Here is a 13,399-nt window from a genome sequence, read left to right as displayed (position 1 = left end):
GAGTACCAGGCACCGGCGAATAAATAAGCTCTAATCTGTGTGTAATTGTAAGCCTCACAGTGGTTTCGCTTTATGAAAACGCGTTTTCTCGCTTTGAAGCGGTGTTATTTTGAAGGCCGGACGGGTTTGGGCTGTTGACTTGTTTTCCTGTGAGGAGACGCGGCTCTGACAGTGACTGCCTGCCACACATGCATCAAAGTGTCCGGATGACTTCGCTTTGTTCCTCAGCTTGTTAACAGAGGTAACAAGAGGGGAAGGAGAAAAAAAAAAAAAAAGAAAAAGTCCTGGAAATATGTTCAGACTCTGAGTTTTTTTGTGGTTTTAATCCTCCTCTCAGACTGGAGGGAATTTAACGGTGATGTCAGGGAGGGAGACTTTAAGCTAACGGTTACTCCTCCTGACAGCAATTAGCCACTGTGTGAAAATGTGATGGTCATGATGAAGAGTTGACATCATGACTCGGTGTGTCGTTTTTATCTTCAGGCTTTGAAACGACACATTCAAGGCCAATGTGGAGACTGGGGGTGTGGTCAGCTTAGTCATACATTCATTCATTCATTCATTCATTGCTCATTGGTGCAAGAAACCGCACAGCATGTCTTGTTTCTGTGGTCACGTAGGGTCACATCAGGCTCCCCCCCTCCCAACTAAAAGGGCCCCAAACAGCAACAGATTTATTATTAATTAATGTTTGGCTATGAAAACTGTTGAATTATGTTACTATAATATCTTTGCAAAAGGATAAGCACTTAACGGTGCAGTGTGTAGAATTTAGTGGCATCTAGCAGAACAGACTTGGCATAAATTTAATATAATATTCATAAGTATGTTTTAATTTGTGTGTAGTCACCTGAAAATGAGAATTGTTGTGTTTTCGTTACCTTAGAATGAGCCCTTTATGTCTACATAGGGAGCAGGTCCTCTGCCAAGGAGCCTGCCATGTTTCTACAGTAGCCTTTCATTCATTCATTCATTCAGTCGGCCGTTCATTCATTGCTCACTGTTGCGGAAACCTCACTGCATGTCTGTGGTTTCTGTGGTCACATAGGGTCAAATCAGGGGCAGACTTCACCATACCAGCGGCTAAGAGGTATTTACATAATTGGTTAATCTGTTGATTTTTTTTCTCTGGATCAATCAGTTTAGTCTTTACAATGTCAGAAAATGCCCATCACAAGTTCCCAGAGCTCAAACAGACAACTTCAGATTGCTTATTCTATTTCTCCAAAGGTCAAAAGTCCAAAGTTGTTTAGATGAAGATGAAATAATGCAGAGAAAAAGCAGCAAATTCCTACATTTTTGAAACCGCAATGTTATGCATGTTTTCTTGGGAAAAATACCTAAACGATGAATCGATAATCAAAATTGTCATCCGTTAATTTTGTCACACGATGCAACAATTAGTTGATTAAATGATTAGTTGCCAACTATTTTGATAATGGATTAAACATTTGAAGTAATTTCTTTAACAAAAAAATGTCTTAATTCTCTCATTTCAGCGTCTCAAATGTGAATATTTTCTAGTTTATTAGTCCTCTGATAATATTAACTGATAAACTGAATACCTTTGGGACATTTGATGATGTCACCTCGAGCTTTGGGAAACAGTGACTGACATTTTTCACCATTTTTGGACATTTTATAGACCAAACTACTGATTGAAACAGACAGAAAATAATCAACAGATTAATTGATAATGACAATAATCGTTAGTTGCAGCCCTGACTTGTTTCAGCGCTGCGTGAGAGTTATCTTGACATAGCCTAACTTGTAGATATTCATGTTTCTCAACAAGAATCTCAGGTTTTGTCCCACTGACCTCAATTTGAGGTGTTATGTGCGTTTACTGTACTGAAGGTCTGGAGATAAAAAAGTGGAGATTGACAGTCGTTCATGATGTGACTGTGCGGGCAGTCGGGGCAAAGTAACGATTTATTTACTCATTAGGCTATAAAATGTCGAGTTAATGATGAACAGCTGCAAAAACTAACTTCAGACGTAAAAACAGCTCAAAAAGTCCAACAAACACTCAAAAACAAAAGTTTTTAATTCACAATGATATTAAAAAGAAACATAAGAAACTCCTCGTTAGTAGATTTATTTAAAAGTAGACACAAATATTGGCCTAATCCAGTGGTTCCTTAAGTGGGGGGGGGGGGTCACACATGACCAGGTCAAACACTGCCGGTGTAAATATTAACACTGTTGATTGATGCGTTGCAGTACTGGAAAAGAGCCATCGTTAGTGTTTATTAGTTCCACCTGTTCTTTTCCTGCTCTGACGAGTCAAAATGTCTTCTGTGGAAAAGGTCAATGAATCTGATACATATGAGAATGATACAAAATCAATCAAGAATCAGGTACAAGTACAAAATGACAAAACTAACAATGCAGATATGTTGAGTTAAATCCAAAATATGAAAAATCTAATCTTGAGTTTACTGTCAATGTAGCAGGCAATTCGAGAAATGTAGCTTGAACCACAGTCCCATCTGTCACACGGATAATAGATTTCAGGACGCGGCCTGTGGCAGGATGTAGGAAGGATGTGCCTTTTTCTGCTGACTCACCAATATATCAGCTCCATGTGCTCTCCAGATTATATGAGGAGATATTTTACTCAGATGTAAAGAAATAATCACTTCTTAGACATCATTAAATCTAAATGAAACAAACCACCATGACGTTTTTTTTTTTACCTTATAAAACCTGTGCGTCCCAAGGACTCATAAGATAGCGGAATCTGAAATGTTTGTCTTGGTGAGCCTGACCTTGTTTGGGGGGGAGAGGAAAAAAAAAAAGAGAAAGCACTCTCAAATTCCAGAGCTGTTGGGCTTCCTTTTGTCGTGTAATCCAGTGCGGCGTTTGAACACATGAGCCAGGTCCCACCTTATCTCTGTGATCACAGTCTCAGCTCTTATTTGTTCTCCATCGCCTCAGTGGAATCTGTCAAACAGACTTATTGTGAACTGATTTTTTTGTCACAACAGCATGTTTTTTGCTTTAGAGGAAAAAAACTGTCAGAGCACAAACAGTTTGCACTGTCTCCGCATTCCTGTTGTGAATTGCTTGGTCATGCAGAAGACAAGGAAGGAAAAGAGGTAGATAATCAGCTCTTTTTTTTTTTTTTTTTAATCACAGTCTCTTAGCACTTTATGTTTGTTTTACCTCTCCCTCTGCAGATAAAGAGACCTAATATTTTGTTAGTAAGCACATCGAGCCTTAAAAAAAAAAATCAGTCTTAAAGTTCTCTTTGGCGATAAGCGTTAAGGTGTGTTTTTGGACTTCACCTCCCAAAAATCTAAACATTGTCACCTTGTGTGACGTTGCATTAGCTCCGCCTCCCCTCTTTGGCGCACCAACCACTGCTGGGTGATGGGAAAACACGTTACTAACTGCGCATGATTTTTCCCGGGAATGTCACCCCAGACACCCGGTTCGCAATACTGCAAATGTAGATGCTTTCGTCAGTGGGCCATAGCCTCAGTCACCGTTGTATCACCTCATTCAGTAATAGATAATGACTTAACAGACATTTATTTAGGTGAAAATCTTATTATTACTTTGACCGAAACTAAACACTGTGGAGTCACATCATTGTCTCTAATTCAGTTTGTTCGCCTGGCTGTTGCTTTGCTCTAGCCTACTAAGTGACATTTAATCACCATTAAGCACCTTGGCAGGACAGCTTGGACGGCGCAGAGTTTGGGCTGCAGTCCTTTCTCATTAAAAGCCATTAAACTGTCCGCGGTTTGTAGTCTCTTTGGGGCATCTAATTATAGTCTGAACTACATAAAACATGGCGGAGCATCCTGGCCACCCTTGTTGTCAGACTTGTGACAAGCTTTCCCATGAAGGTATTAGTTTAAATTCTCACGCCTTTTCTCAATCTTCAGTCACAGCGATCTTAATGTTGTGTTGTCTGTCACGCCACCGTAATCACATTACGCTTTTTTTTTTTTCAGGGAAATGGATAAATAGCTGGTTTAATTTGACCGTTGTATGAGGTTTTAAGGCCTTTTGTTTGGGTTCTGGGAGCCCGAGGGATATTTTATTCCCGTCACAGTCTGAGTCTCATGAGAGTAAATACAGTTATTACAAGTGCTGTGGGTCAAAGCTTCATAATGAGCACGTTCTGTGAGAACATGGCCTTACCTTTCATGCAGCTGGTGCAACATGAGCAGCCCTGGATGCACTTTTTTTGACAAGAAGCGCCACACCTTAACACTACTAGAGCCGTACAGGATCGGACCAGTCACTGTAAAAAAAAAAAAAAGGTTTCCTTGTCAAGTTGATGTAAAAACAGTTAAACAATAATTAAATCCTTCTGAATAATTACTACATATAAAATTATAGTTATAACAAAAGTATTTTAACTTAGTTAATGTAACATGAATGTACTTCTGATGTGATGTGATGTGATTTAGTTTTTCTATCCTATAACATAAGTCTACTGCAGGTTCATGTAGGTGTAAATGGGAATAAAGATGAATCAAATGTGACCAGCTTCATGTTGAGTAATCTTTGATAATTAAATATGACATCCTGTTATGTACATTATGTTACGCAAGCAGGGCTGCAACCACTGATTATTTTCACTGATTATCAGTCCGTCAGTCAGTCATTTGGTCTATAAAACGTCGATCCCCGTTTCACCAAAGTTCAAGGTGCAACCTCAGATGTCTCCTTCGTCACGGCCAGCAGTCTACAACCAGAAGATATTTTAGTTTGATATCATAGAAGCCTAAATAAACCATAAAATGTTCACATTTGAGAAGCCGGAATGAGAATTTAGTTTCTTTTTTGTCTTTAAAAATGACTCGAAACGATAAATCGATTATCAGAATAACTGGCAATTAATTTTCTGTCCACTTATTAATCGACTAATCGTAGCAGCTCTATACATAAACTATTTGTGTAGCTGTTGGTAAGATTGTGTCCCTCTTGAACATGTACTTTTCATGTCCTGACTTATTACTCTGAACTTTATCACACATTTTTTCCAGCTCTTGAGGACATTTTTTTTTTTTTTTTTTTATGTGCAAGCAGTGGAAAAAATGTGTTTCTATCGGCCTCCTACGTTACAATAGATACACGCTAACCCTCTAATGCTTGAGTGGTGATTGCTTTTTCCTTTCTGGAGCGCAGGACAATATTCAGGCGTTATGTAAGCTGCCAGGACTCAGTTGCCTCTTAAATCCCTCTGCACCCCGAGACAGGTGCTGTCTTAGCTGTGAGCGCAGCCACTACTGGCTGAGAGGCCTGTGATGGGACAAAGAGCCCAGAGGTAAAGACGAGGCATATATTGACCGAGTGCAGCTGTTAGCTGTGTGAGGCTGGAAGTCCTCCAGTGACTGTGTGCACATAACTTAGCACAGTCATGCTGAAGTGCCGGACTCTGCCAAACCCTCAGTGAAGTTAGCGTGGCCACTGGGCTGTGAAGAGAAGGGGGAAGCAGGGCAGAGAAGTTTGCATGTTGAAAGCTTCGAGACCCGCAGAGCTATTTCAGGCTGAAACACTCAGAGGCGACACAGGCACAGCTATCAACATACACCGCCGCCAAATCCCCACAGAGATCCACACACAGGGCAGCTGTCAGTGGTGTACAGCTACATCAGGGTCAGTCTTTGCATTAGGAGGCTACACAGGAGATCTGGCTGGTTGAGGGCACCGATCAGGCTTCTGGTGAGTCCTTATCAGTTCATTATTTTCCCCTCCCGTCTTTATGGAAGTTTAAAATGATGCTGCACGATTGTGACTCATTACCTGTTGACGTGACGCACCGCTCCTTAAAGAGTAAACAGTTTGTCCTCAGTTGCACCACTCGAGTGTGTTTTTTTTTTTCCTTAACGTCTAGGAATAAGGCCTCGTAGGCTCGTTCTAGAGCCGAGGGAGGAGAGAAGAATGGAAGCTGGAAAGGAAGTTGGAAGGCGAATTTCCGAGTTTACACTTCAAATAAAAGCTAGAAAAACTGAAGGCAGGAGTGTTATTCTGTTTGTTTTAGTGCTCGTAATAAGTTACTTTTACCTTTTTTTTTATTTCCCTCAGTAGAGAAAATGTTTTGAAATGAACATGAGATGGTTTGGATGAAGTACAAATTTCTTTATTTTTACCACATTTAGCCCAAACTCTTTCAGACCGTCCAGAAAGAGAAGCAAAGAATCTCTATTCTGCAGGTTAAGCGGTGTGAAATAAGCGTACCGTCTGTTAGTCACGGTTAAGAAAAAGTTGTCAACTGTCCTTGCACGCATGAAGTCACACCTCTTTATATAGTTGACCGCATTTGTGTCAGTGGATAATGCTATTATCAGCACACTGTTGGGATTGAGGAAAGCCCCAGACTTTGAGGTGGACTTCAATTTTTAGCTGCTTGTGGCTTTGATTGTGTTTCTTCCCCCCCACCCCCAACCCCCCCGCAAGACATGCATGTGACTCCAGAGTGAGCCCACATCTCTGGGGACAAACAACTATATCTCTCTCACACATACATACACACACACACACACACATATACACACACACACCCACTCAGACTCCTCCTGGGGTTGGGTATTTCTTTAGTCCTAAGGCTCATATAAGCTGATGTGGAATGCAACGCTTGGTTATTTGGCGGGTAACGGGTAAGCAACTTGTTTAGATCACAGGACTGTTCTTTGTTCGCTGCAAAACACAATTAATCTGGCGGCTTTTATGACTTTAGGTTGGATTAATTGTGTAATGGTGTTGATTCCTCTGTGACATGACGAGCTTTTTTTTTCCACTGCCAAAGACTCTACGAGACTGTGGCATGCCAGTGTGTCTTGAAAAGGAAAATACACCCTAAAAGTGATATATTTAAGCAGGTGACCTCCAAAAAAAAAAAAACCTGTTGATGATATGAAATACTTAAAGATGCAGCACGGACATTTCCGCAATCACACGTCTATCAACAGTTATTACAAGTGATTGATTAAAGAGAAATCAGTCGACATATCATCGCTTTCCCGCTCACTTCATCCACAGTGGACACATATTCACAAATGATAAACATCCTGTGCAGATTTGTAAACATGCGGTTAAGTTAATTTTTTACTGGTTATTTTAGAGCAAAAAAAAAACTTCTGACGTATACAGTATATGCAGCGTCGGTAATCATTGCCATCGCAATCTGAGGTTATTGATCCTGTTAATCATATCACAGGTTCTCTGATGCTTCCTGGTAACGTTTCAGTGCCCTTCAAGAGAATCCGAGTTGCCCAACATACTGAAGAAAAGCAGCGCAAGCATGACTCACCACCCATCTGGCAGACTTTACTATGTGGAAATGAGAGATGTCATTCATTTGCTTGTGTGTGCGCGGCGGTAAATGAGCCTTTTGTTGCAAACTCTTTTGTGTTAACCATGATTGTTTAATGTTGAAACCCTTTTCCTTTCCTATCAGAGTGACGCAACACAGGTTTATGTCACCGTAGATTGAGAAAGACAATGCGATAGACAGTTTCCTGAATACATGCAGCAGCAGTTTTCCATGTGGAATCACTCTCATGTGATTAAAGGACCGCACAATATTTTTTTCATGTGTCGGGCTGTCGTTACTGCCAACCAATTTCCAAAGCACCTATTTTTATGATATCTGAATGCATTTTTAGACGTGCTTGCGGCTCTTGGGATGCCAGTGTGGGTCAGTCGGTGCACCACTTTGGTTAAGACATTTCTAAACAACTATTGGATGGATTGCCATGACAGTTTGCACAGATATCCATGGTGCCCAGAGGATTAATCCTTATGGTGAAAACTTTTCATCTAGCTTCACCAGCATTATTATCTCAACATCTACAAGATGGATTGGCATGAAATTTCTTACACACATTTGTGGTTATCAGATGATGAATCCTAATGACTTTGATGATCTCTTGACCTTTCCTCTAGCGCCACCATCACTGAAGTGTCTCATCATCTATGGGATGGATTACCACACACACGCACATTCACGCTCCCCTCAGGACAGTTGTAATAACTTTGGTGACCTCTTCACTTTTCATCTAGCGCCATCATGAGGTCATAATATCCGTTTTTGTCCAACACTTCGGTTTAGAACCAAATACCTGCAAAATTGATGATATTTCCATCAGTCTCAGCTGTACTTTCTGTTCAGGGCTGAATAGCAAATGGAACGTGGTAGAAATGTAACAGAGTATCAGTCAAAAGTTTGGACACAACTTCATATTCCCTCGAATGAGAAAGTGAGTCCAAACTTTTGATTGGTACTGCATGTATGTTAGCGTTGTCAACGTACTGATGTTAACATTTTGGTCAAAGCACTGCTGTGCAGAAGTACAGCCTCACAGAGCTGCTGGTGTAGCTGTAGACTCTTATTTGTTTGTATTTTCCAGGCCTTTTATTTATTTATTTTTTTGATAAATTGGCTAAAACAGTGGTAACCAAACCCAACAGAAGGCTGCAAGATACATCTGGGATTGCAAGATGATTACCAAGAGAAGAAAGCAGGAAAAAAAACATATTTCTGCTGCACAAAGTTTCAACTTGTCACTGCATAATTAGACGTCTTCAGGACTGTAAAAGATACTCAAATCATGAAATTCTTTGGTTGAACTGGTAGACATTTACAACGGGTAATGAAGAGCTGTTTTTAAAAGGGTCACAAGCCAAAAATGATGGGAGCCACTGGGTTAAAACTTGCAGAAGATGCAGATATCGATCATCAGGATTGAATTTCCCCTTTTAGCTTGAGGTCATTTGTGTGTGTGTGTGTGTGTGTGTGTGTGTGTGTGTGTGTGTGTGTGTGTGTGTGTGTGTGTGTGTGTGTGTGTGTGTGTGTGTGTGTGTGTGTGTGTGTGTGTAACAGACAGATAGATGACTGTGTTTATATGTGCGTGTGTGACTGAGCAGCAGCCTCTGACTCACTATTGAATGGGTCCTGGAGTCACATGGCTACTTGTCAGCAGGCTGGAGGAGGAAACATAATCCTGAGGAGGAAGGCTGCCGTTATCAGTCGGCGCATGTTGGTCTTAGAGCGCACTCAGCTCGGTGAGAGGCTGGACGGACGCACAACCTCTACATCTCTAACTCTTGTTTCTTTTGTCTCCCTATCTCTCTCTTTTTTTTTCTCCCTCTGTTTGTTTTTGTCCTGCACTCTGACCAGCCCCGGGTCTCTCCTCACAGCAGAGTTCAGAATTGCACTACAATGTCTGCGGTGGCTTCTCTGCAGTAAGCAAACAAAGGTATGGTACGATCATGGATCTTTTTTTATTTTAATATATATTTCTCGATCAGTTGTCATGTTTTAGAACCATGTCTTTTAGTGTTTGTCTTTCTATGTACTTTATTGTCTAATGAATTCATTGTTTATGTGGGCTAGTCCTCAATTAGCAGACCAGAGTTGTCTCAGGTCAAGTCAAATCAAACTTAACAGGATTCTTCCTGTTAGTGTCACACTTGCTTCATATCCAGTTGACTTGGAGAGAGAGCTGACTCAGTCTTAAACCATGACCTGTAACCATAAAAAGAAAAACAAATCCCGTACAGTTCCACAGGTTACACAGCATAAGGAAAAAAAAACACTTCAAACAAGCTATTTTGAGATTTAGCAGCACAAACATGCTTTTCCGCTGTTATAAATCCTGAATTAGAGCCTTTAAAGGCCATGTTTTGCGACGCGATTGCTCTCTAAATACTATGGTTGATTCGAAATTGACTCTTTATTACTACATCCAAAAAAGCAGATGATATGTCCTCAAGTGTTTGTCTTTTTCTTTTCTTAAACCACTTCATGCCTGACCTATTTTTAGGCTCACTTGCCTCCTCCCAAGTTTTTCTTCATCAGCTTTAGCATTTTGTCTTCAACATACGATAATATTCTGTGAATTCATTGCAGCGTTCAGAATGTTACAGCGTATTAGATAAAAAAACACTAAGGCCACAATTTATCTACATGTCACTTGGGACTATCGTACACAATCAGTGCTTCAGGAAAAACAGACAACTGTGCTGAACAGAAACAAATGAATCACTCACTGTCTTGTTTTTTTGTAAATCCAGTTCTCTAATGAAACCTTAAACCTCTCTTTTCCTCCCTGTTATTGTCCTGCTTTTTTAAGTACAGGCCTGTGTGTTGGTTGAGGTTTTGGACATTGCGATCAAGCTTCTATTTCTGGACAGGCATTTTTTATTGGCAGTCTGCGCATTTTATTGAACTGTTCTTTAATTATGCCTTTTTTTGATAGAGTTTGTAGATCGGCATGCAGCCTGCGGTCGACGCTCGTTTGCCAAGCCGCCGGTTGAAGCCGGGGCACCCTGGCTGATCGCTGGGTTGAGACGCATGTGGACTTGTGTCGTGAGTTTTGAGTTTGGCTCTTGACCTGTGTGCAGTCGACTGTCTGTCTCGATCTTTACGCTTAATGTCATTATGAGGAGCAGTTGGCACAGCGAAGAATTATTAACCTCTCGTCCGTCTTTAACCCTAAAAGTCACGTGAAATCACAGGAAAAGACATTCAATTACAAAGCTGACATTTTTTACATATAGGTTCTGCCTTAGAGTACCCTGATCATTGCTTCTGGCCGTTTTTGAGATGGTTGGTGGGTATTTTGTGTCGACTCATCACCGCTATAAGCTGACAATACAGACACTTTTATTCTGTCATTGCTCCTCTCTACAGGGGGAGCCCTGCACTGTTCATACTGGCCATTAGAGGATCCCCTACAAATGTGCTTACAGTGTAAGTGATGGGGGACAAAATGTATTTCAAAGTTTATCTGAAGCTTATATGAGGCCTCAGCCATCTGAGTAAGTCAAATAAAGTTGTAGTTACAGTCTTTTTAGTAAAAAAAATTCCTTCTTTGTGCCTCGAAGGACAGTGTTTTCCTGTTCAGCTGGAAGGATCGTAAGAAGAAGAAGGAATTTGGCACTAAAAAGACTCTAACTTTGTAAGATATTGACTTGATTTGACTAATTTGGACAGCTGAAGCTTCATATTATCTTCAAATAAACTTTTAAATACATTCTTGCACAGAAGGAGGCTTGTGGATTACATTGAAAGTGATTAATGCTCAGTATGAACCGGAGGAATGATTACAGCAAGAAAAACATGTCAGTGTTCATTTAGGCACCTGTTTTAGGACAGACTTGAAGAATTGTTCCTGTAATGTGACTCACATTCTTATTATGAGAAGTAAAATGAAACGGTATGAAATTGGACACAGCATTTGCCATCAATACTGGAAATTTACGACATACCGGAGAGACTTTGTCAGGTACATTTGTACTCTGTGGAAGAGATGAGTCACCGTAAAGCCCACGCCGTAGATCTCAATGACGACAAAAAGATCTGAGTTATCACCTTCTTCCGTAGGTATGATGCAATTGCCCAAAGTTTTATTGATGTTCAGATAAATTTGAGACTCGATTGGTTTATGTAGGTAGCCCCAATACGACGTCTGTAAATAACAGGAAATTAAATGTTCTTCACAATCATTGCAATCTTACTTAAAGTTACTTAAATAGGTGGTGACACACTGTCAGCTGTCAGGGCAGGCAGATATTTAGTAGTGAAGTAGTGTTTTTTTTATCAGTCATCACACAAAATACAAGTATAAACAGTATATACAATATGCAATCTAATGAACAATTAGCATAAACAGCTTTAGGCAGTATAGACAAAGTCATAAGATTAAATATGATGATGTGAGTTTTCCTATAAACAGAAGAGCTTTTGCTTTTAGTCTCATGATGTCGTCTTTTAAGAGAGTTGTGTATATTCAGCTTATAATAAGATTTGTGACTGGTAGATTTGTACTTAATATGATAGATGCATTTGTAATTTAAACAAAAATAGTGCTGTAGCTGGTATTTAATTTGCGTAGATGACAGTTTCCTCAGTAGAAGGTAGCTTATTCACACACTTAATTATACGCTTCTCTGTCTGTAGGAGGGACAGATGAAGATGACAGTGACAGCTTGTTATGCTGTGACAAGTTGAGTTAACCTTTAGTGTCAACAGGGTAGACATTAAGCACTTTATATTAACCTAGATTAGCTGTTCAGACCATGTATACACATGTTTTTCCAAAGGTCTCACATTACAGATCCCAAAGTGCATTGTTTCTATTTTTCTTTAGATTTACGGCTCCTCCTGACAGGCTTCAGTCTGTAGCGGTTACCTTCTTCCTGTTTTCATACTTACTTCCTCCCAGAAGGATAGTTTTCCCAAAGTCTTGTGTGCACATTTGAGGCTGTGACTAAGCGCTTTATGGAAAAGTTTGAAGTTTCTTGGGAAAAAAGATCCTACACTCATCGTCTTCTTTTTAGGAACAGTTTGCGAGGAACAGAGCTTCAAGATAACTCTTGGGAGATGTGATGAACTTCTTCCAGGGGAAATACAGAGCGTTTTGTCCTCACTTCCTCTTGCACTGTCAGCATTTGTCTATGTCCTTTTTTGCCATTTCAGTTATTACATAAGGGACAACCAGTTCCTTTTTATTCAAACCTAAGATAGATTACTTGTGCCCAATTGGTGCCAAAAACATTTAAATCATTGAGGACCAGAACCTGCTTTCTTACCAACACAGTTGCACAATTGTTTCTGTTCCAAATTGTTTTCTTCTGATCATTATTGTTATCTTAGTGGTATTATTACAGACTTGCCCTGGGGTAGATAGGCTGGTTCCCATGGTTTTTGCCCAGGATCCCAGGGTTCTGTAACTTTATCCCTGTATAGCCAGCCCTGCCTCCTCCAAGCTGGTGGGGTCTAGGTTTACTGAGAAAGTAAACTTCAAACACGCCCAAGCTAACTGAAGGTCTCCTGTGGAATCCCTCATCGCCATTACTGCACGGATTTCAGCGTCAAAAACTAGTTAAAGTTGATATTCTGAACAGAACAGCTGCCAGTCTGTAATTAACATTTGGTGCAGTGATTAGCATTATGGCAGAGCAAATGCAGAGCGTTGCCAAAGTGGTGTGTAGTCTGCTTTGTGTGTCAATTTCCTGCCTCCTTGGCAGGTGATGTCTTTGTTCAGTCCAAATTTAAATACAAGTTCATGCTCTCCAGCTCCTAAAAACTTGTGCATTGCATTAATCTCTTGTCATTGATTGTACTCTTTTAATGAAACATACCTCATAGAAATTCCTGGTTGCCAACAAGGTCATTGATATGATTGTGGTCAGGCCTCAGGGAGGCTTATCGTTACTTTGATAGCTGCTGTCAGAGAGCCAGACTGGCTTTGGCAGAACATGATTTCTAACTGTGACGCTGAGACGTAAATCAAAGGAAGGCCTCCTCTGCTTTTAGTTCATTTAATAATGCAGCAAGTGCGACACTTACAGTAAAGTCTCAGGATGTTGTGGGCACCCGGTGTATTAAAATAACTGTGAAATGAAGGGTTTCGTTGTTTGCTTCAGCTAG

General features: G+C 40.4%; 1 protein-coding gene across 3 annotated transcripts in view; it reads left to right on the top strand.

Moving 5' to 3' along the window:
* slc4a2b (solute carrier family 4 member 2b) overlaps nt 1-13,399 on the top strand; it is a 45,309-nt gene that overhangs the window by 57 nt on the left and 31,853 nt on the right. For 2 of the 3 annotated variants that reach the window (XM_042399088.1, XM_042399086.1), the window contains exon 2: nt 9,143-9,221. The gene's annotated coding sequence lies outside the window, so the exon portion shown is untranslated. Of the gene's footprint in view, nt 1-35; nt 242-9,142; nt 9,222-13,399 lie in introns of those variants that run through there. The other variant, XM_042399087.1, reaches the window with a different exon arrangement.

The sequence above is a fragment of the Thunnus maccoyii genome, chromosome 21, assembly GCF_910596095.1.
Source record: "Thunnus maccoyii chromosome 21, fThuMac1.1, whole genome shotgun sequence".
Classification (NCBI taxonomy): domain Eukaryota; kingdom Metazoa; phylum Chordata; class Actinopteri; order Scombriformes; family Scombridae; genus Thunnus; species Thunnus maccoyii.
This window is presented reverse-complemented; position numbering and strand designations above follow the sequence as displayed.